Source organism: Ochotona princeps, chromosome 1 (assembly GCF_030435755.1).
Source record: "Ochotona princeps isolate mOchPri1 chromosome 1, mOchPri1.hap1, whole genome shotgun sequence".
Lineage (NCBI taxonomy): Eukaryota > Metazoa > Chordata > Mammalia > Lagomorpha > Ochotonidae > Ochotona > Ochotona princeps.
Window position 1 is genome coordinate 105,954,226 of NC_080832.1, and position 22,705 is coordinate 105,976,930.

Consider the following 22,705-nt stretch of genomic DNA (forward strand, 5'->3'; position numbering starts at 1 on the left):
TAGCACCTAAAAGTGCCTGGCACACAGGAGATGGCACTGCTGTTGGCTCCTGTTGTTATTTTTGTTCCCCAGTGTCTGCCTTGTCAGCAGCAAGGATGCCCCATACTGAACTGCCTATAGAACTGAGGAAAGCTTGGGCTTATTTGCCAGCACCTGGGAGTAAGGTGTTTTGGCTCCCACCACCAGGTGAGCCAAGAGTTCTGCTTCCCTGGTGCCCACCCTCCCTCCACTTCCCATGCTGCCTGTGCCTTTCTCTGCTGGCATTTCAAAGCATACTTGGTTTTTGGTCTTGCAGAAGTCCCAGCAATTGTGATCCTTTCTGTGGCCTGCATGTCAAATGGCCTAATCGTAACTGTCCAGCGGGGTCAGCCCTGACACAGATGTGTCAGCTTCATATCATTGTGTGTGTCAGGACCTGAAAGTGGAAAAGACAGCCTGGGCTGACCCTCAGTATTTCAGTGGTAATTAGGCTATGGGGGCCGGTCTGCTACAGGGAGCCAATCACACACTCACAGCTCTGACACATCAGAGGGAGCCCCAGCCCATTTTAGCTCCCAGCCACCGCCACCACCCCGCCCAGACCTGTAATGGCTCTGGCCTGGGTACGGTCTTGGGCTTTGGTTCTCTTTCTCCATCTGGGAGGTGTGTCCATTAGCAAAGCCATGACATGTTCCACCTGGCCATTGTCACAGGTCTGCCTTGTTTCCAGCCTAGGGCCAGCTCTTTTCATCCCAGAGAGCGATCACTCTAAATGGACAGGCTTGAATAGAGAATTGGCCCTGTAGGGTGAGTTCCCAGAGTCTTTTCCTCTAAACAAGTCAAGACATCATCCTGCTTGGTGTCAGCAATGAGCCCTTTGTTGTAAGGAAGCTTAATAAATGAGTTGGACCAGTATAACACTATTAGGTGACTTAATAGATGGGACTTCAGTGCCGGTCACACTTTGGAGGAAGGTAGCGATGAAGACAGTGGCTCCTGCTCCTGTGGGAGCAGCAGGAATGTGCCAGTGGAGTGCTACAAGTAGGTGTCCTGTTCGAAGCTTACCCTGACCCTCACAACTCAACTACTGTCAAATCATAGGGTCCCAGTTGCCTTCACAGAGCATTTATCCCTGCTGGGTGCTCTTAGTTTGGATATAAAACACATGCACACACGTGTGTGCACACACACACGTATAGGGCTTTTATTGTTGCTTTTAGTAGCCCCAGCTGAAAACTTACCTGGGTCTGCCAGCCTAAGAGCATAAACATCTTTACTGCATCCTTGAGATTTTTTTTCTTTCTTGCTGGCCCAGGAGTTGGTTGGGTGTGACCGTTGGAATGCGTCCCTTCCCCTGACTTTGGTGTATCTATATCCGTTGGTGAGTGTCTGTGGGGCAATTTCCTGTTTGAGTTAAGTAAGCCCTCTGAGAGGCCCATATGGCCCTCGGAGGCTCCTGGTTTTCTTGCTTGGAGGTTGTACCCAGTTGCAGGGGACCTCCTTGGGATTTTAGGGTTCCTTTTTGCTGGGAACCACTGGGAACCACAGACAGGAGGGTGTCTGGGAGTGGGGAACCCTGTACTCTTGCTTGTGGACCAATGATCAGGTCTTCTCAGGGCAAAAAGAGAACTTTTTCCAAGCTGCAGCTGGATGGAGGCTGCAGAACTGGTAGCAAAGGGAAGATGCTCATGTACCCCTTGGACATCTGCACCTTCACACGAAGGCTATTCTACTTTGCCCTTTTTAAGTTGGTTCTAAAGTGTTGTCCACAGTCATGGGCTCCCTAAAACTTAGCTTCCCAATTTATGTGAAGTCCCAAACAGCAAAGACAAAGCATATAAGACAAGCTTCAGAAGGTGAGGACACTTGTTGCATTCATTGATGGTTTTGATCAAGAACCATCTTGGTGAACACCAACCAGTGAGATTTTCAAGGTAATTATTGGTTGAACATGTGCTTTTGTGCCAGGCTATTAGCTCCTGACCGTGAACCTATACTCTCAACTTTGACATGAGTATCCAATGTCATTGGTATATGTCCTTCAGGACAATAATTGATTCCCTTACCTTCCAAAGTCCCTGAAACATCACAGGTCCTCCTTATACCAGGGCTCTTCCAAAAATTCATGAACTGCACGATGGCTTAATAGCTAAATCCTCACCTTGCAAGTGCCAGGACCCCATATGGGCGCCAGATCATGTCCCTGTTGCACTACTGCCTATCCAGCCTCCTGCTTGTGGCCTGAGAGAGCAGTAGAGAATAGCCCAAAGCCTTGGGACACTGCATCCATATGGGAGAAGTTCCAGACTCCTGGTTTCAAAGCAACTCAGCTCTGGCAATTATGGTCACTTGGAAAGTGAACCAGTGGATGGAAGATCTTTCTCTCTGTCTTTCCTTCTCTCTGTAAATCTTCCTTTCCAATAAAAATAAATAAATCTAAAAATAAAAATTCATGAACTGGTACATAATAAGACTGTAATGGATTGTGAAATTTTGAATGAAAATAGTTATCTTGAGTTCCATTTTCTGTGAACTTTTTTTTAACAGAAAGATTGATTTATTTACTGGATAGCCAGAGTTACAGAGAGAGAGAGAGAGAGAGAGAGAGAGAGCTTCCACCGTTCCCTCCTCTGATGTACCACAGATGATTGCAATGACCAGCGACGGGCCGAGCCAAAGCCAGGACCTTTGTCCAGGTCCCCCATGTGAGTGGCAGGGTCATCTTCTGATTTGCCCATGTGCATTGGCAGGGAGCTGGATCAGAAATGGAACACCTGCCAAAGGTCCCACCTGGGCTCCCCTGTGAACACTTTACACTAGGGACATTGCAACATGAGCTTTTGTGGCGTCATTGAGATCACAGCAGGTACCCATGCCTGGGTTAGAACATTTCCTGACTTTTCAAGGAAAGAACCTCCAGTGGCAAATATTTTCCTTCCCTGGACTCAAAGTCCCCATTCCTAGCTCTTTGGTGGAACCCAAGGACCGGGGACAGGCTGGAGGCAGAAGGGAGCTTCCATTGTGGCCCATGTGAGCCTGACACTGTTGCTAAATTAGTCTCTACTAGTGCGATACAGATTTGTATCTCCAACACCAGTGGATGTGCCTGCTTCTCTACCCCTGTTGTGTCTTTGGGTATTTTTGAACTTAATGTCTTGTGCCTATAGTGTGAGCATTCTGCAGGATTGATTCTGGGGTCAGAGTGCATGGCGCATTGATATTCTGATGGATATTGGTTAGTGTACTGTTTGCTTTTCCATCATCAGTGCCTGAGCGTGCATGCTTCCTTCACATTCTTTCCTACACACTGGCATATGATGTGACAATCTTTTCCATTTTGATAGGCTATTTTAATCTTCATTTTATTGATTTCTCCTAAGGTTGACTGTTTTTCATAGGTTTGCCCCACTTGTATTTCCTCCTTTGTGGATTGCCTCTAATCCATTTTTCTCTGTATATATTTATCATTTTGTATTGATTTTTCAACTCTTTATATGTTAAGGATATTTATACACATATGGAAAATTATTTTTTCATTTTGTTGACATTTAATTTTATTAGCTCCTTTTTGTTTGTTTGTACATGGAATTACTAATAAGTGTTAAGCAGTAGGGTTTATCGGTCTTTTGCCTTTGTGGTATGCTTCCAGAAGTATTTGAACCTCGGGCTTGAATTTCGTTGGCTTCATCTGCTGGGCCTGGAGGGACTGTGCTGGCTTGCACATTGCCTGTGATGAAGTTTCAAATTCAGTCCTGAGTTGAGAGTTGACAGTTCTTTTGGGGTCTTCCCAGCCTGGGAAGGGCTTGGAGGGTAGAAGTTTGGTTTTTGGGAAGGAGTGATTCCCACCTGAGACCCCACATTATTAATCTCACCTCACACTGAGAGTGGGGGCATGTCACAGGCATGTGGCTGTGAGGTGGCTGGGCCCATCCTGCCCCACACAACTGAGCCTCAGGGGGCAGTGTCGGCTTCTGGGGCCACAGGAACCCAGCTGGTGCTCAGAGGAATGGCCCGTTCCTGGCCAGGTCTCTTATTTGGATGAGACAGGGAGAACCTGGGTCTTCAAAGACCTGCCCGCCTTTAGCCTTTCGTTCAGCTCTGTGGGCTTATGATAATAGTACAGGGTGTCCTCCCATGCCCTAGGCCACAGCAGGCAGTGACCTTGCCTTCTAAGTGGGGCTCCTCCCCAGGGCTCGCGCTCTGACAGGTCTCCTTCCTCCCCACCTGCAAAGCTACTTCCTGCTGAGACCTGCTCTGTGGGGGCTTGAGGCTAGTGCGGGTAGGTGCAGGTCCCTTGCTCTGAGCTGCTGCTGAGCATAAGCTAGGACGTCAAGGATCAGGGGAGCCCTAAGCCCTCTTGCCCCCGGCCAGTTGCCCACGGCCCAGGGCAATAGCACATGTTAGGCAAGTGTGACTGTTTCTGGCAATGCAGGTCCCTGGGGCGTATTTGAAACACCCTTGACCAAGCCTGCAGAGTAAGGCCTTTAGACTCTGCCTAGTGTGCAGTTGTTGTACAGGTAGGTAATCCCCCATTGCCTCCTGAAGATGAAAGATGGGAATAGGTCTTTCCCATGGTCCCTTGTTCTGTTTTATTTATGGCAGTTACAACGCCAACCATGGTAGTAGTAGCTAATATTAAAGAGTACTATGTCCCAGGCAGTGCCATTGAGGTTTATATGCCTAAATGCATTTGTCTTCATGTTAACCCTATAAGGAGAAAAGTGTTTTTATCCCTCAAAGGAACCAGGTCCTGGAAGCAGGTGCCATGGCAGCTTAGTCCTGGGAGTCTTATGTTCTCAGTAACCATGTATGGAGCAATTGTGTCTGAGGATGCAAAGATGGACAAGTCATCATCCTTGACTTGAGTCCTGGAAAGTTCAGTATCCCAAGACCCTGAGCAAGTCACTCAGGACAGATCATCTGTGCCTTAATCTTCCCATCTGCATAAGGGGAATAAGAGGACCTGTCCCAGACAGGTGAGACATGTTGTGAAATTACTCTGAGACAGGTGCAAGGGGGCACTGGGCACTGTCTCTCTGGAACCAGCAGACACCAAGCATGTTCCTCTTTCCATCCAGGTGGAGAGACAGTGGAGTAGTAACCAGCCACCCCTGACTTCCTACCTGGCATTTCTGAGCATGTCAGGTCCTGCCCCCATCCTTACTCATGGGCATTTATATATTAAAAAACAAAACAAAACGAAACACTCATCAAGGGACTCTTGCATCTCAGGATTTCAACTGGAGGACCATGGTGTGGCAGGCAGTCGCTGCCTCTGAATGCAAGTGCAGGGTGGTTGTGTTTGGAGGAGGCCCCACCCCCACCCCAGGAGCCTCTCGCCCTCCTGGGGGCACCTTCAGACTAGGAGTCTACCTGCTGGCTTCTGCAGCAGCTGTGGTTCCAGAATCTCACGCAAGGATCCTGCTTTGCTTTCTGTCATTTTTGCCAAGCACATGAGTTAGCTAATAAGCCTGGAGCAGAGGGAGATCCTGTTAGTGGAACAACAGCCCTAGTCATGTTCCCTCCCCCAAAGGACGGTGAAAACCTGAGTGCCCAACCCCATCCTACTAAACAGATGTTGGGGTTCTTGCCCCAGGGCCCCACTCACCTTTCTATCATTCATAGTTTACTTCCTGCGTCTCATTTGTTGCGTGATCTGTTAATAGCCAAGCAGACCCTCACAGGCTGGGGGAATCTTCGCAAAGTGATAAAGCCCTAATGTTATCTCCCACTTTCCAAGAGACCCTGGCTCTGGGCCTGCACACCCTGAGAGGCTTACAGGCTGCAGATCCTAGTGGCTGTACTGTGGTCCATGAGTCATCCACATCACTACCACCCTGAGATGGCTGTGGCTCCGCCAGGCCAGCCAGCCATTGTAGCACCCTGTGCTGGGGACCCAGTAGGGGTATGATGAGTAAAGTCGCCACTGTTGCATTCTAGGGAGTCATCCGTTACTAGCAGAAAGCAAGTTCGGTGAAGTGTGCTAAGCTCAGGCATTGGGGTCTCGTTGTGCCGTTATCAAGGGAAGGCAAGGTTTGCTCAGAGTGATTGGCTTTATAGCTGAGATTGGATTGACCTGTGCCCATACATCTTTCCTACCTTGCAGTGTTTATACATACGAAGCACCTCCCCGGGGTGAATCTCCTCCTTGCCTCTCCTTCTCTGTCGTGGACATTGGTTTACCATGTGTCAGGTGCAACCAGCTTGTGATTTCTCTGCTGCCTCAGACATGCCACCTACCCTGGCCTTATCCACTGCCAAACATAAAGCTGTGATTCCTGGGCCTGGCATTTGGATTCCCACATCCCTCTCCGCTGTGCTGCCTGCCTGGCCAATAGCCTGTTTCATGACCAAGCAGATCTGCCTTCTGCTATCCCCAAACATGTCTCAAACCTGTCTGTCTCAAACCCTCCTGTCTGTCCCATTCTGCTGAACCTCAGAGGTGCCCTGTTTCAGGAGGACCTGGGGAGACATGTCACCTCTCACTGGGGTGTGGAGGCACATTTGGTCTCTGTCTTCCTCCATGCTCAACACATCACACCTTCTATCTCTCTCTCTCTCTCTGGCAGTCTGTCTCATCTACCCCATGTCGATGAGGTGGGATTCTTGCTTCATGTCTGTGACAGAACACAGGACCAGGCTCCCAAATCACCAACCTGCGTCTGCTTACTAACAGCATTGGGGAACAGGTGCACCTCCTGCGTCCTCTCTTCCTGCCTGTCCCCTGGTTCTGCTGCTGAAATGGAGAAGGTCAGAATTGCCATAGCTGGACAGATAGGAACTGTATCCAAGGTTTCTTTCACTCTCAGGAATGTCATGGAGGGCTGGGTAGGGAGGGTGTGGCCATGTGTGCTGCTGAGCCTGCACTTGCTTCCTCTGCCCGGTCCAGCCTGGGCAGGTGCTGTCCTCTAAGGGAGTGTGTCAGCTGGACTCCTTTACTTTATCTTCTGGGTGCAGCTGGGTTTGGCTGATAGGAGGCAGCAGCAGGAGATCTGAGAGCAGGGTGGGGGGAACTCTGTGCTCCCTCAGTGCTACCTCTCACGCCCGACAAAATCTGCCTCTGTCTGTGTATGCATGCGCGTGCACGCATGCACACGCACACACACAACACACACACACACACACAGCCCTGCACATGCTGGCCCAGCATGGCTGTCCCTCAAACTTGCCTTTCAGACTTTAGGGGTGAGTTGGAGCTTCTTGCCTGTCGCCATCTCTGGGTGCTACCCCACATGTATTGCAAGTTGCCTGAGGCCTCCCCATACCTCAGTAACAGACCCATCTGCTGGAAGATTTTTGTTTAAACTCTTGAGTGCCAATCATAGTATTACACCAAGAATCAGCCCTGCAGGCTTAGTGATCTGTCCCAGTGGGCAACTCCGTGCATTGATTCTGCTTCATTTTTTTGACGAGGATTTTTTTTTTTTTTTTTTGAGGGTGGGGAGTGGGAGAGTGGGAGAATCCAGAAGCATTAATAAGAAAAGTAATAGTCTCTTGGACCTGTCCGTTTTAATCATTTCCATTCCTTTGAGGCAAACACTTTTTAGCTCTTAGACATTTTTTTAATCTGATGTTTACCTCCCTCTTTGAAATAATGTGCTTTACTTTTATTCCTATTGTAGACATTACCTACTGACTTCCTGTTCTGATACATGACGATTTCGTTCACTGGTACCGCACCCCACATCCTTACAACATCGTTATATCATTATTTATAGTTCCTCTATTTGGTTACCTTATAAGTAAGATTCTTGCTGTCATATTTCTGGTTCCCTAGCAACCATACCTCTTGAGGCCCTGTTCCGTAAGATGACACTGATAGCATGCTCACCTAGCCTGCCTTCCTCTTTCCAACTTCTGTCGTCTCTCGTGTTGCTCTTACATTCTTCAGATGCAGAACATTTACAAATTTTATTTTGTAACTGCCAGTCTGCTCTGCTCTTCCACAGGTTGACGGTAAAGGCTGAGCAGCCATCAGATGCTGCTTCTGTTGTTGGGATTGTATACACACACCACACATTGTCAGTCCTCTGTCAAACATGCTTGTGTGTGGTTTCCCTACTGATTTCTAACAGTTATTGGCTTTACATTTGGTGGAGTTTTCTTTACATATTTTGAGTTGGGCTTTTGTTTTGAAAATTGGAAGATACAGTATAATTCAAGTCTGACTTCCTGTATGATAACTCTGGTGCAGGATGCTCCCTTGAGAACAGATGTGCCTGGCCGGTTTGCCACAGTCCCTGCTGCTCCTACAAAGAGTGCAAGTGCTTTGATACCTGATGTGTTTGTTTAAGTGTGGTTCTAATGCCTGGTGCATTCTTCTTTTTGGAGCCCAGAAATAAACTTGAATACTGCCACAGTTTTTTTGTTTTTCCTAGATTTCTTCTTTCCTAGATTTCTTCTTTCCTTTCTTTCTTTCATCTACCATCTGCTGTTATCAATCCCGACATTCTCCTTTGAAACTCTCTAGGCAGTTGGCATTTTTTTTTTTTTTTAAGATCTATTTTATTTTCATTACAAAGTCAGATATACTGAGGGGAGGAGAGATAGAGAGGAAGTGGAGCTGCCGGGATTAGAACCAGCAGCCATATGGGATCAAGGCGAAGTAAAACCTTAGCCACCAGGCCACGCTGCCGAGCCCAGTTGGCATTTTTTTTTAAAGATTTATTTATTTTTATTATTTTATTACAAAGTCAGATATACAGAGAGGAGGAGAGACAGAGAGGAAGATCTTCCATCCGATGATTCACTCCCCAAGTGAGCCGCAATGGGCCGGTGCGTGCCGATCTGATGCCAGGAACCAGGAACCTCCTCCAGGTCTCCCACGCAGGTGCAGGGTCCCAAAGCTTTGGGCCATCCTCGACTGCTTTCCCAGGCCATAAGCAGGGAGCTGGATGGGAAGTGGAGCTGCTGGGATTAGAACCAGCACCCATATGGGATCCCGGTGCGTTTAAGGCGAGGACTTTAGCCGCTAGGCCACGCCGCAGGGCCCGAGGGCAGTTGGCATTTTATGTATTCTCCTATTTGCCAGAATCCTCCGTTCTTCTCAGGTTTAACCTGGTTGCTCAGTACACATGCAATAGAGGTGTCATCTGAAATTTTTCCATACTGTTTTACTACATTGGTTCTACTGCTTCCTGAATCTCATATCTAGTCTTTGGGTCCATTCAGTTTCTCCAGAGGAGGAAATTCCACTCTTTTTTATTTGGTTGGGAGAGTAGAAGCCTGGCTGCCTCAAGAGCCACCCATGGAGGGCTCAGCCCTTCTGGCTCCAGGTTTCCTGCAGTCTCTGCCCCTCCCCCTCAGTGTTCCTGCCCTCCATTGCTCTGGTATCATTCTGTTATCATTCTGCTGAGCTGGTGAATTCTCACAGTTTGAGCTTGTTCCAGACTCAAGTGTCCTGTGCCTACATCTTCAGTTTCTACTTTAGCATATTTTGTGTGTTTTCCATAATGTGTCCCAATTTTTAACATGAATCATAAGCACTTATTTCCTTTGGAATTATACCTTGTTGTAAAAACAAAGACTATCATCTTGTGGATGATGTGCCCAGGTATGGTCCATCCATAATAATATGTGCTACTGAGTGGATCTTCAGCCCTTTTGAACCAATTGACGTTTGTACCTTATCTCACAGACTGAAGTCTGCACCATCACAGGAGGTAGGGGGAGTTGTTAATCTTAAATCTATGTCCTTTCAGATTTGGGAGAACTTTGCTCTTTATAATGTATATGTGGGTTCTCCCAAAAGTTCATGGAGACATTAAATTAAATGCTTGTTGAAGCCATCTCCATGGTATAGCAGGTGAATCCTTTGTCTGGCGCCAAATCCCATATGGGCAATTGTTTGATTTCTGGCTGCTCCACTTCTGATCTAGCTCCCTGCGTATGGCCTGAGAAGACAGCAGAGAATGACCCATGTTCTTTGGCATCTGTACCTGTGTGGAAGAACCAGAAGAAGCTCCTGGTATCTGAATTCAAATTGGTCCAGCTGTGGACATTGTGGCCATTTGGGGAGAGAACCATTAGAAGAACGGTTCTTTCTGTCTTTCCTTCTCTATCCTTCAAATAAATGAATCTTTTATAAAAAAGTCTCTTTTCCCATGAACTTTTTAAAAATGCCTTTGTAGTTCTATCCAGTCCATTACCTTTTTAAAAACAATCAAGGGCTGGCATGGTGGCTCAACAGGTACCTTGCAGCATCCGTATCCCATATGGGTGCTAATTCAAGTTCCAACTACTCCATTTCCAATCCCGCTTGCTACTTGTGGCCTGGGAAGGCATCAGAGGATGGTTTAAGTCCCTGGGCTCCTGCACCCATGTGAGAGACCTGGAGGAAGCTCCTGGCTCTTGGCTTTAGATCAGCTCAGCTCCAGTCATTGCAGTCAATTGGGAGTGAACCAGTGGATAAAAGATCCAACTCTGTCTGTCCTTTTATCTGCAAAACTGATTTTCAAATAAAAATGAATAAATATTTTAACAATAAATACATAAAAACAGTATCTTGTATTGGTTGGGGCAGCATTAGCTCCTATAATCATCTCACAAATTTCAGTAAGTTTTTGTTTTTAAGATTTATTTATTTATTTGAAAGGCAAAGTTACGAGAGAAGAAAGAGAGAAAGTGAAATATCTGCCATCTAGTGGTTCACTCCTCAAATGTCCCAACAGCTGGGACTGGGCCAGGCCAACGCCAGGAGCCTGGATCTTCTTCCAGGTTCCCACATGGGTGCAAGGGTCCAAGCACTCAGGCCATCTTCCCAGGCACATCAGCGGGAGCTGGTCTAGAAGCAGAGCAGTTAGGTTCTGAACCAGCACACATTACAGCATACTACTTCACTGGCCCCCCAATTTCAGGAGTTTTAACATGAAAAAAGTTTGTTTTTAACTCTAACAATAGTTAAATGCAGGTATTCTGATAGGAATGGTTTTCTTTTTTTTTTTTAAGATTTATTTATTTTTATTACAAAGTCAGATATATAGAGAGGAAGATCTTCCGTCCGATGATTCACTCCCGAAGTGAGCGCAACTGCTGGTGTTATGCTGATCCAGAGCCAGGAGCCTCTTCCAGGTCTTCCACACGATGCAGTGTCCCAAGGCTTTGGAACATCCTCAACTGCTTTCCCAGGCCACAAGCAGGGAGCTGGATGGGAAGTTGAGCTGCTAGGATTAGAACCGGCGCACATATGGGATCCCGGCGCATTCAAGGCGAGGAATTTAGCCACTAGGCCACACCGCGGGCCCAGGAATGGTTTTCATATCAGGGTAATTAGGCACCCAGGGGCCATGCATCTCATGAGCCCCTGTGAGAGCCCTGAGGGTCATTCTGGAGCTTTTCAGTTTGTCCACACTGCCTCTGCCTCCCTGGATCTAGCCCACATTTCCTTCATTTCCGGTACCTAACCAACACCTGGAGCTGCTTCTTCATCAAAGGCGGAAGGGGAGCCGCTGGTTTTCCCATGGCAAGAGTGAACCATGCAAGTTCCAAGTCTGGAGGAAGGGAATGTGTTCCACATGGGATGATGCACTTGAAGCCATTGCCAGCCACAGCTACGCAGTGTGGTGGGGGCACAGTGCCCACCCACAGTAGTCAGTGTTCCATCAATGGGTGATATTTCCTGTTCTCAGTCCTCAGGAGTGGCTCCACAGAACACTTCTTAGGAGAAGTGAGTCCTTAGATCAGGTGGGCCTCTGCTTCTTTTGCGCTCAAGAATACATCTCTGTTTTCAGGGGATTATTATTCAGTGGCTAAACTAATATTTACAAAGAGCTTTTAGCAACATGACAAAACATTGATGCTGTAAGCAGGATATAACATTACATTTGCAGTATGATCCTCAAGTACAGCGTTTTTAAAAGCTTAGCCAAAATAGAATAAAATCCTCACCAAGTGACAAGATTATTACTAGTGGCTTTCTCCTTTTTATTTTGTGTTTGTTTTCCAAAACATTGAACGTGCATTATAGGGGAAGAGAAAAATCTATTTTTTTTTTTTTAAAGATTTGTTTGTTTATTTGAAAGGCAGAGTTATAAAGAGGGGGAAAGAGACAGAGAGAGATCTTCTGTCTGTGGGTTCACTCCTCAAATGGCTGCAGCTGCCAGGGCAGGGCCAGGCTAAAGCCAGCAGCCTGGAACTCCATCTGGGATGACAGGGACCCTAGCACGTGGGCCATCTGTTACTTCTTTCCCAGGCACAAGAACCAAGCAGTAGATCAGAAGAACAGCTGGGATTCAAACCAGCACTCTTATAGGATACTGGCAGCTGAACTTGCTGCGCCACAACGCCAAAGAATCCATGTCATTGAAAAACATGTAGGAGGATTAGGCCACAGCTGGCAGAGGGCCTGTGGTGTCTGTGAGGGCCATCAGGAACTCTGTTAGAACAGAGCCACCCTTACTAAGTTCAAGAAACTTCTCTGAATGGCAGGATCCCAGCCTGCTTCCCCACTGAAAGGGGCTTCTCATTTCTGAGTGAGGAGAGCTCATCTAGGGTCTCCTCCCGCTGGAACTGGTCCAGCCTGTTCTGATGCATCAAAGTTCCCAGCGGGCTGCCAGGCTGAGAGGTGAGTTCAGGGTGCCTGGCAGAGCCATTGGCCATCACGACCCCATCCTGCACTTGTGCACCTGCTGGACTTTTGGGGGAGGGGTGGTGAAGCAGTGTTCACCGTAAAGTGCTTCTGCGTAGACAGTAGCCAAGCAGCCTGCCTTCCTGTGCTCCCAGGCAAGCAGGGAGAAACCTGTTTCATAGCAGTGACCAAACGTGAGGCTTTCCTGCAACAGCCTCTTCCTGTCCACACCTGCTTGGCTCCTCGTCTGCACCTGCAGCTGCTGTGTGACTGACTCTCTTAGACTTCACCCCTATCATCCCTGTTTAAGTCTTTTCTGCACAGAGCTGGATTTCTCCAGGTGATTTAACTTCTTTAAAAACAAAATAAAGTTATTTATTTATTTGAAAGGCAGATTGAAAGAGAGAGGGGAACACACATACATAGAGAAAGAGAGCAAGAGAGAGAGAGATTTGTCTGTTTGTTCCCCAAATGGCCAAGGTCAGGAGACTGGAACTCCACTCAGGACTCTCACGCTGGTGCAGGAGCCAAATCCCTTGGGCCATCCTCCACTGCTTTCCCAGGTGTATCAACAGGGAGCTGGATGGGAAGTGGAGCAGCCAGGATTTGAACTGACACTGCAGTATGAGATGCTGGCATTGCAAGTGGCAAAGTCACAATGCTGCCCTGTGAGTACTAAGTTTTCTACAAGCTGGCTTCCCACCTGTTCACCATGACCGGTAGGCTCCTCTCCCCAGACCACGCCCCCACCTTGACCTCCTTTATCTCTGTTCCAGGAGCTCTCTGCAAGGTCACATCAGGCTGAGGTGATCTGAGCACAGCTCCCCTCTTGCCTCTGTGTGCTGGAAGCTAATCCTGCCACTTTTATGTGTCGTCCCAGCACCCACACACCCTGGTGTGATGGAGGTACCATCTGGAGAGATGGCACTCTGTAAGCACAGGCATTAGGAGGTCCTGGATGCCTGCTTCTGATAGTGGTCTGCAAAGCCCTGCTGCCCCAGGGTTTCTCATGCCAGCCTTTGGGTCTGTTGAGGGGCTATCATTTGCAGCATCCCTACCCACTGGATGCTGATGCACTTCCCCAGAAGTGGTACAGAAATGTCTCCAGAGACTGCCTTGTATCCTCCAGGGAGGGTAAATTCCTTTCAGGTAGAGAACCACCGGCTGCATGGGGGAGGACCCTTCCCTGTGCCTCATCTGTGCACCTGCCTCACACATGAACAGACCACAGCATCAACTTTCGTCATTGCTTTAAATGTCTCAGAGCTGAGCTTGATGCTCACTCAGGTCTTAGCTTAAATGATGCCTCCTTGCCAAGGCCTTCCCTAAGTCTGTTCTTCCTCTGTTTATTTCTTTGTAAATCTTCCTGAACTCATTTCCCACCATTCATCTCCTTTACTCTCACTGTTCCAGGGTTCTTCCACGCTTCTTCCAGTTCCCCCTCCACAGGACCCTGGCTGTTCCCTCTTCTGGGAGTGTTGTGTTCTCCAAATCTCCCCATCATCTGTTCGCCTCCCTCGGCTCTTGGCTCAGGTGTCACATTTTTGGGGAGGCCTTCCCTGACTGTACCACATCTCATGCTTAATTTTTTCCCATAATCTCTGTAACCATTTAAGAAACTATTTTAATTACAATTCTTTCTTATTTCTCTTTCCCCTGTTAAAATGAAATCGCTGTGAAGCCAGAAAGTATTTCTTTGCTCACAATCGGATGCCAGTCACTGAACACATGCCTGGTGTGACATGGGTGCTCAGCAAATACATTTTGCAGTGTCTGAGCTTGGTCAGGCCTGTTAGGACTCCAGCCCTAGTGTAACCATCGGGATGTGAACACACCAGGTGAGCTTGGCTTCAGAAAGAGCCTGGTTTGATGAAGAGACTGCAGTCTAGGTAAAAACACACTGTGGAGCATGTGGTCTTATGAATTCTGGTGCACATGGCCATGAACTCACTAATGGTCCTTCCTTTACTGGCAGTAGCTAGAATTTTGTATTATAATCATTATTCTTTACTTTGATCTACTTGAAAGGCAGAATAAGAGAGAGCGTAGAGACCAATAGAGAGACTGAAGAGAGACAAAAGAAAGATCTTTCATTTGCTGGTTCACTTCATAAATACCAAGACAGGCTAGGCCAGCCTATAGTTAGGAGCCTGGACCTTAACCTGATGTGCCACAGCGCCGCTCGCTCACTGCAGTTCTGCTCTTGGCTGCAACTTAAACAAAGATGCTTCAAAATATTTGTGGACATGGGTGTGCATTTGATGCAGCAGTTGGTCTGCGTGGGATGCCCCATCCTGTAGCAAAGTGCCTGGGTTCAGTACCAGGCTCTGACTAGTGCACACATCCTGAGAGGCAGCGAAGTGCTTGGGTCCTGATACCCATATGGGAAACTTGGTCTGAATTCCTGGCTCCTGCCCCAGAGTTGCCGGGGGCCACAGAGCCCGGTATCTTCCTATTTTGAAGGTCTAGATCTTTCAAATGACATCAGGGAGCTGGCCATCCCTGTGGGTGCTGGCTCTCTCTCTTAGGTTCTCCCTCACAGGGTCTCAACCACATGATTTCCCCCATGGGGATTGGTAGAGGTTCCTAGGTCTACAAGAGAATTCCCTATTCCAGGGCAGACATCCTAGGAAAGAGCACAGATTGAGCTGTTTGAATTCTGGTGGAAATTCCAGGAAAGGTTCCAATTTAGAGGTGACAGGTAGGAGACGAAGTTGGAAGGTTTAAGAGGACACCCTCTCTCTGGCTTTCGCAATTGCTCCAGGGAGAAAGACAAATAGAGAAACACGCAGAGACCGAGCAGAGGAGTCCCTGGCCCACCATCATGTGACTGTACTGCATCCCACCCTGTAGGTTCATTTCCTATATGGAGAATGGCATCTGGGTTGCCTGGGGATTGTTAGCAGGTCTCTCCTTCACCTCGGACATCTCCAAGCTGGGACGGCCTCTGGAAGTCACTCCTTGGGAAGTCTCAAGAGGTGTTGAGTCCTAGGCAATCTCAGGGTCCAAAGTGGGTGTCCAGGCCCCTGGCCCACATTGCCTGCTTTTTGTCCTGCTCTGTCCAGAGGAGGGAGGAAGTCTGGCTGAAAGCAAACCCTTCTTCCAGTTGCCCTCTGCATGTAAACAGCCTGGGCTTTTTTCCTCATTTCATTTCCCCCAGAAATGCCTGAGCCTATTCATCAGTCCAGAGATAAGCACAGGGCACTGTCCATAGGGTCGACGCTACAAGCTAAGGGTAGACAAGGCTTAATTATTATCATGAGGTGGGGGGAGGGGTTGCAGTGACATAGTAGGCTGAGCTTCTGCCTGTGGCACCAGCATCTCGTATGAGCATCAGTTCAAATCCTGGTTACTCCACTTCCCATCCAGCTCCCTGTTTATAGCCTGCGAGAGCAGTGGGGAATAACCCAAGTGCTTGGGACACTGCATCCACATGGGAGGTGCAGAAGAAGCTCCTGGCTCTTAACTTCAGATTGGCTTAGATCTGGCCATTGTGGCCATTTGGGGAGTGAACCAATAGATGGAAAATTCTCTCTCTTTCTCTCTGCCTCCTCTCGCTTTAACTCTGCCTTTCAAATAAAAATATTTTTTTAAAAGATTCATTTGGTTTTTATTGGAAAGTCAGATTCACAGAGAGGAGGCGAGACGGAGAGGAAGGTCTTCCATCTGGTGCTAGATGCCACTCCAATGAGGCAAGTTTCAGACCCCAAAGGCTGTCTCTAGGCAAAAGGCACAGGTGGATTATTCTGCCCTAAATCCCCTGACCCCATGACCCTGTGTGTCTCTAAAATCCCAGGAAACTCAGAGCTAGAGGTCCCCTGCCAATGCCGAGGATGTCACAGCCGTGTGCGGGCAACAGCTGTGGACCGGCCTTTCGGAAGAACGTGCCCTTTCTTCCTTGTCTGTGCTGCCTGCAGCAGATCTACTGGGCATATCCAACTGCTGCTCAGCTGCTCTTGGGAGAATTTGGCTGCAAAGGGCCTGCACACACTCCTTCTCTGATGGCCTTGGGGAAGGGGTGTGATGAGGAGGAAGGCCCTTTGCCCTACAAGGTAACCTGCCCCAGTCCCTGACTCCCTTTCCCACTGTCTCCTATCAAACCACACAGCTGTCAGCTTAAAATTGAGGAGTCTGAGGCCCAACACGATGGCTCATGGCTAAGTCCTCACCTTGCTGACAGTCAGGTTTCTAAGTATGTCTACGCTGTGGTGTCAGATCAGAAGTCCAAGGTAGGGCGTGGCGCGATGGCTTAGTAACTGAGTCTTCACCTTGCATGCACCGACATCCCATGTGGATGCTGGTTCGTATCCCGGCACCTCCAGTTCCCATCCAGCTCTCTGCTTGTGGCCTGGAAAAGCAGCCGAGGATGGCCCAAAGCCTTGGGACCTGTACCCGCATGGGAGACGTGGAAGAGGCTCCGGGCTCCTGGCTTCATATCGGCTCAGCTCCAGCCGTTGCAGCCACATGAGAAGTGAACCAGAGGAGACAGAAGATCTCCATCTCTGTCTTTCCTCTCTGTAAATCTGCCTTTCCAATAAAAATAAATAAATCTTTTTTAAAAAACAGAGAAGGTTTTATGTTGCTTATTTGGAAACTTGGAGTGTGTTTTCCCACAAGTAGCTTGAACAAAATGTTCCTGACAGATCTGAATATTAGTATGTTAATATTAATGATTACATGAGTCGTGAGCCAACCCCAGCTCTTGTTGGTGGAAGACTGCGGCAGCTTTGTAGTGGGTCTTGCCTTTCCTGCTCTTGTCCTCCTGTGGTTTCATCTCCCCTGCAGAAGTTAATCAAGTCCCGCATATCCTGCTTGCTGCCCTCCAGGGGACTTCCTGTGCCCAGAGCCTGACTGCTCCCTGATTGGCTGAGCCCACTCCCTCCCTCAAGCTCCTTCGAAACCAAGAGGCTCAGCATCCACCTTTACCTCTGCTTGGAACTCTCTTCCCTCCCCAAGTCACCTACTGCAGTCGCAGCTCATTCAAGCTCTGCCCAGAAGTCTTCAAGTGACCTCAGATAGACCCCACCGTCTCCTGTGCACACCTCTGTCCCCTTTCTCTGCTTCGTTTTGCTACCCAATACTTCCCTATCATTTCATTATCAATCTACAAAGATCCCCAAAAAGCTCATGGAACATGCATATTAAGAAAGATACTGTGGGGTGGGGAGAACCCAAGTATCTATGTAATTGTGTCACATAATACAATGTAATTACTGAAGTTAAATAATAAATATATTAAAAAAAAAAAAGAAAGATACTGTGAAAAAAGACTTTGAAATTGTGTGCTTCTAATGGCATTCTCCCACGACCTTCTGAAATACAGTTGGGATTGCTTTCTTGTATCCTGTTGCTCTCCTCCTGCGGGATTTCCAGAACCCTGCAGGCCAGGACCTTGGATTGACAGCTGTATTTCCAATACCTATAGTACTTGATACACTGTAGGTGCTCAGTAACCACTTGACATAAATGGATGGACAAACAAGTGAGCAAATGACATACTTAAATCTAACCAACAGCAAGTGATGCTGCCCAGCACCCATTCCACACGTCAAGACCAAATTTGAATTTCTTTTTCTCCTAGTCCTTGGGATTTGAAATGTAGGAACTTTGAGTCAGGAGTCGATAGATCATTCTGGAAGCAAGGGCTTTTTTTTTTTTTTTTTCCCTGCATTCATAGCAAAAACAGACACTTCTTTTTAAAGATTATTTAAAAGGCAGAGTTACAGAGAAAGGTGTGTTTGTGGGGTGGGGGCACTATTGAGCTCTTAAATCGGCCTGTTCATTCCCCAAATGGCCGTAACAGGCAGGGTTGGGCTAGGCTCAAGCCAGGAGCCAGGAGCTTATTCTGTGTCTCCCATGTGGGTGCAGGGACCCAAGCGTTTGATTATCCTCTGCTGCTTTCCCAAGAGGGAGGTGGATCAGAAATGGAACAACCAGAACTCGGACCATGCCCATATGGGAATGGTGACACCAAGGCAGAGACTGAAGTTAAGGTGCCTCAGTGCCATCACACCATAATAGACACCCTCTAATTTAGACTATGGCTCCTCATGCTTTTGAACCTGGCTAAGGTTGAAGACAGTTCCATCTTGTTTGTCTCTGCCAAGTTTTGCTGGGCCTGACCATGTCCTCTGGATTCCTCTAAGTATCTTCACACCCATGACATTTGGGGGCCACATGCTTATTTGCTGTTGGGGACCGTCCTGTGCTTTTCAGGATATTTAGCAGCATGTCTGGTCTTGATCCAGGGGATGTTCACAGGACTCTCCCAGCTGCGACAACCAAAAATGCCACGAGACACTGGCACAAGTGCGTGAAGCCAGAATCCCAGCTGGTGAAGGCCCACAGCACCACTGAAAAGCCCTGCCAATGACAGAGCGTTCTCCAAAAGCGTCAGCAGTACCGCAGCGATCTGGGCTCCCACGCTGTGCGGAGCCAGGTCCCCACGGCCGCTCTCCCTGTGCTGGCCGGCAGGGCAGCTGGTAGCCACGTGTGGTCACGGGCCTTCTGTAGAGGTGGCTGCTGTAGATGATGAACCGTGTGGTTCAGGCTGTTAGATTCTAATTTAGAACACCACTGTGGCTAGTGGCTACCCTGCAGGACAGACAGCACAGGCCCAGAAAGCATGAGCCACTCACATGCTGATGACTGTGAGAATTATCTGTGAATTAAGGGTGTGTTTCAGCAGACTTGTGGGCAAGGTGCCAAGCTACTGGACTCAAGCCCACCCGTGAAAGAAGATGGTCTAATTTTCTAAGATAAAAGGCATTGTGTGCACACACACACACACACACACAGCAACTTTGCAAGAAATATGTTATCATGAATAACTATGCATGAATTTTCCAAATTTTTGCAGCTAAAGAAGCTATTTAATTCCATTCTTCATTAACTACTTTGAAACTTAGTCATACAACTTGTATATCCCTTTTCTGGATGCCTTGAGATTTGGGACTCTTTTTGGTTTGGGAATGTTTTCATACACATAATGAGATAACATGGGAATAAGCCCTGATTCTGGACACAGAATTCATTTACAAGCTGTATGTACTTTATGCACATCATGGACAGAAGGTAGTTCTAGACTTTTTTTTTTTTTTAAGTAATTTGGGGCACTGAAGCCGTTTCATGGTGTCGAGTTTTCCACTCGCTCAAGTTGAATTGGGGATGTAACAGCACTGATATAGCACAGCAGTGACGTGTCTGCTGCCTCCAAGAGCTTTTTGAAGGACACCAAGACATAATGTGAGGCAATGGGGAAAAGAGGGCTTATGGGATCATACAGATGCTGAGTGCCCTCAACAATTTCCCTGAGCTTCTCTAAGCTTCCATCTCCTGTGTGATAAAACGGAGCCCATTCCTTCTTGTGGTGCAATTCTGAGAGTGCCAAGCACACACTTGGTTCTCTAGTGCCTATCGTTACTGATTCATCAGGTTTAGTGTACGCAAATCTGCCTCAAGTGTCAGGTGGTGCCCGGGTGGAGATGGGCAGGGGTGGACACTCCTCAGAATATCACCCAGGATGTTCTTCGAAAAAGCAGGTCCCCAGACCCAGCCTAGACCTGGAGTGCCACAGTCCCTCATGGTGGCACGTCACTTGTGGCTTAGCAATGGAGGTGAAATTCACATTCCATGAAAGCAGCCATTGGCTCTTTCAAAGCACGCAAGTGAGCAGTGTGTGATGCCTTCACCTTGTTGTACAACCTCACCTCCGTCTGGGCCCCAGGCGTTTTGTCACCCCAGAAGTACACCCCATGCCCGTGAGTGGTCACTCCTCAACCCTCCTTCCCAGACCCTGGCAACAAACATGCTCTCTGCCCTGGTGAACTTAACTCTGTCTGATGCTAAAAGAAATCAGATGATATATGTAGAGTTCACACCATTTGTGGGAAAATGGGATGAAAGTTAAGTTGACTGGGACCGGTGTTGTGGTCAGCATATGAAGCCACCACCTGCAACACCAGCAGCTCTGGTTTGAATCCCTGCTGCTCCACTTCCGGCCCAGCTCCGTGCTCATCAACCTGGAAAGCAATGGAAGATGGCCTAAGGTGGGCCCCCTCCACCTGTTTGAGAGAGCAGGGTGGACTTCTCCACTCCTAGTCCAGCCCCTGTTGCAGCCATTAGGAGAGTGAGACAGTGAATGAATGATCTTTCTTTCTCGCTCGCTCTCTCTCTTTGAGTCACTTTGTCTTTTGGATCATTTAAATAAACTTTTTTTTAAAACAATGTTTATTTTGATGCAAAAAGTTTTATAAATTCATATATAAGAAATCTTAGGAAAAAAATCATGGGAAGCGTGTGTTAAGTAAAAAAAATAAGGCTGGATTTCAAAGAGTTTTTGCACCAAACAACCTGATATTATTTGCCCACAAATCACTTGAGGCACCATTCTACAGTTGTTTTGTGCTTCTTTTACTTAGCCTAATATTTCTAAGGCTCATCCATATTGTTGCATACATCAATATTTAAGTCATGTTTAATAATAGTCCATTATATACATTTACCACATTTGTTTGTCCTTGTCGGTTAGTGAACATTTTTTGGCTGTTGGGAATCGTGCCGCTAGAAACATCTTGAACGAGACTTTTCGAATGTCTGTTTTCCCTTCTCCAGGGTGTACTGTTAGGAGCGGGATTATGGCATGCCCTTGTGAGAAACTGGTTTTCACAACAGCTGCACCGTCTCCCAGTCACATGGCAGTGCCTAGAGTTCCAGTGTCTCCACACCTCTGCCAACATGGATGCTTAATTTAAAAAAATTATAATTTATTTGAAACTCAGAATTACAGGGAGAGAGCGAGATCTTCCATCCGCTGGTTCACTCCCTAGATAGCCACAATCGGGCAGGGCTAGGCCAAGCTAAAGACAGGAGGCTGGAACTCCATCCAGGACCCCCTTGAATGTATAGGGGCCCAAGCACTTGGGCCATCTTCCACTCCTTTTCCAGACACATGAGCAGGGAGCTTGATGAGAAGTAGAGCTGAGGCTCGACCCAGTGTTCAGATAGGATGCAGGCATCACAGGTGGCAGCTTAATGCACTATACTGCAACATTGTAGGTAATCTAGTGAGTGTGCAGGAAGCTTCATACTTCTCAAGTTCACAGGTCGTCCTGACGGAGGCTGAAGCTGGAGACGGGTGGCTTGGAGGCCAGTTCTGGGCGAGGTGGGTGTCTCCTTGCCACCAGATCTTGGCAAACACTGCATTCATTCTTTTGGTGGGCTTGAAACACATCAGGAAATTGGAGTTGATGTTCTATGTGCCATCTTAATAGGAATTGGGATTATTTTCATTTTATATAAAAGACAAAGAGAGACAGAGAGGAACTGACCAGGCTGAAACCATGTGCCTGGAGTTCCACCCAGGTCTCCTATGTCGGTAGCAAGGGCATGAGTTCTTGGGCCATCATCACCTGTTGCCTCCTGAATGTGCATTTGGAGAAAGCTGAATGGGAAGTGGAGGATCTGGGAACCCAGCCAGGCACTCTGAAATGGGCACAAAGGTACCTAAATGGGACGTAGTTACTGCGGCAAGTGCTTACCCCGGGGCTGGATTTTTTTCCCCCACACTACTTGTCCTTTAGCAAGGGTAGCCAAGTGGGAGCAATGACTTGCTCTTAACTGGAGCTGGAAACAAAGCCCGATTGGCAAGGCTTGCCCACCCTCCTGAGTGAACTTCCCCAGACCCTGGTGCCCCATGGGCGAGTTTCTGCAAAACCCCTCTCTGCCTGGAGGGCCTGGCCCCACACAGACCAGCTTTGCACCTTCGTGTTTTCATCAAAGTTAACATGCAGTTCTGTGCAGTACTGCACAGAATGGCATGGTATAGCTGGACCTAATTTCATCAAAAGCAAGGACATTTGATCTAGCAGGTACCGTACTAGCATCCCACAGCAAAATACCTGGATTGGGTCCCACTAATTTAGACCCTGGAAGACAGCAATCATGGCTCAAGTGATCAGGTTCCTGCCACCCACTTGGGAGCTCGTGACTCCTGCCCTGGCCCGATCCAAGCTGTTGCAGGCATTCGAGATCCTGTGCCTCCTCCTCCTCTTCCCCCACCCCACCCCGCTACCTCCGGCCCTTTTTTTCCTTGGTAACAACTGGACGTCTAATGTACTTTGAATGAAGAGCATTGTCTCTTCATTCACCCCCACTTTCCTC

At 47.9% G+C, this 22,705-nt stretch overlaps 1 protein-coding gene and 1 long non-coding RNA gene across 12 annotated transcripts in view; one reads left to right on the forward strand and one right to left on the reverse strand.

Moving 5' to 3' along the window:
• Positions 1-22,705, forward strand: part of TRERF1 (transcriptional regulating factor 1) — a 244,416-nt gene that overhangs the window by 152,450 nt on the left and 69,261 nt on the right. The window lies entirely within an intron of this gene.
• On the reverse strand, positions 3,671-10,034 carry LOC131480169 (uncharacterized). Its single transcript, XR_009245287.1, has 3 exons — positions 9,918-10,034; positions 5,353-5,450; positions 3,671-3,781 (listed from the first exon to the last, which is right to left on the reverse strand). It is a non-coding gene; the product is annotated as an uncharacterized LOC131480169 (long non-coding RNA).